This window comes from Leptonychotes weddellii, chromosome 7 (assembly GCF_054177405.1).
Source record: "Leptonychotes weddellii isolate Sample4059 chromosome 7, ASM5417740v2, whole genome shotgun sequence".
In the NCBI taxonomy this organism is placed as follows: Eukaryota; Metazoa; Chordata; class Mammalia; order Carnivora; family Phocidae; genus Leptonychotes; species Leptonychotes weddellii.
The window spans coordinates 126,573,592-126,574,296 of NC_138375.1; positions in this window are offsets into that span (position 1 = coordinate 126,573,592).

Genomic DNA, 705 nt, shown 5'->3' on the forward strand with positions numbered 1-705 from the left:
TCGTTTGTTCTGTTTCTTAAATTCCACATGTGAGTGAAATCACATGGTATTTGTCGTTCTCTGATTGACTTACGTCACTTCGCAGAATTCCCTCTAGCTTCATCCATGTTTTTGCAAATGGCAAAGTCTCATTCTTTTTCTTTATGGCTGAGTAATGTTCTATTGCATATAGATATCTATCTATCTATCTATCTATATGTATATATAAATATATCTATCACATCATGGACATACCATGGACATACCAAATGTCTATTCATCAGTTGATGGACACTTAAGTTGCTTCCATATCTTGGCTATTGTAAATAATGCTGCAATAAACGTATGTGTGTTTATATCTTTTTGAATTAGTGTGTTCTTATTCTTTGTGTAAATACCCAGTAGTGGGATTACTGGATCATATGGTATTTCTACTTCTAATTTTTTGAGGATCCTCCATACTGGTTCCCACAGTGGCTGCACCAAGCTTACATTCCCACCAACAGCGCATTACTCAGCCATTAAAAAAAAAGAATGAGACTTTGCCATTTGCAAAAACATGGATGAAGCTAGAGGGAATTCTGCGAAGTGACGTAAGTCAATCAGAGAACGACAAATACCATGTGATTTCACTCACATGTGGAATTTAAGAAACAGAACAAACGAACAAAGGAGAAAAGAGACAAAGAAAGAAAGACTCTTAACTACAGAGAACAAGCAGATGGT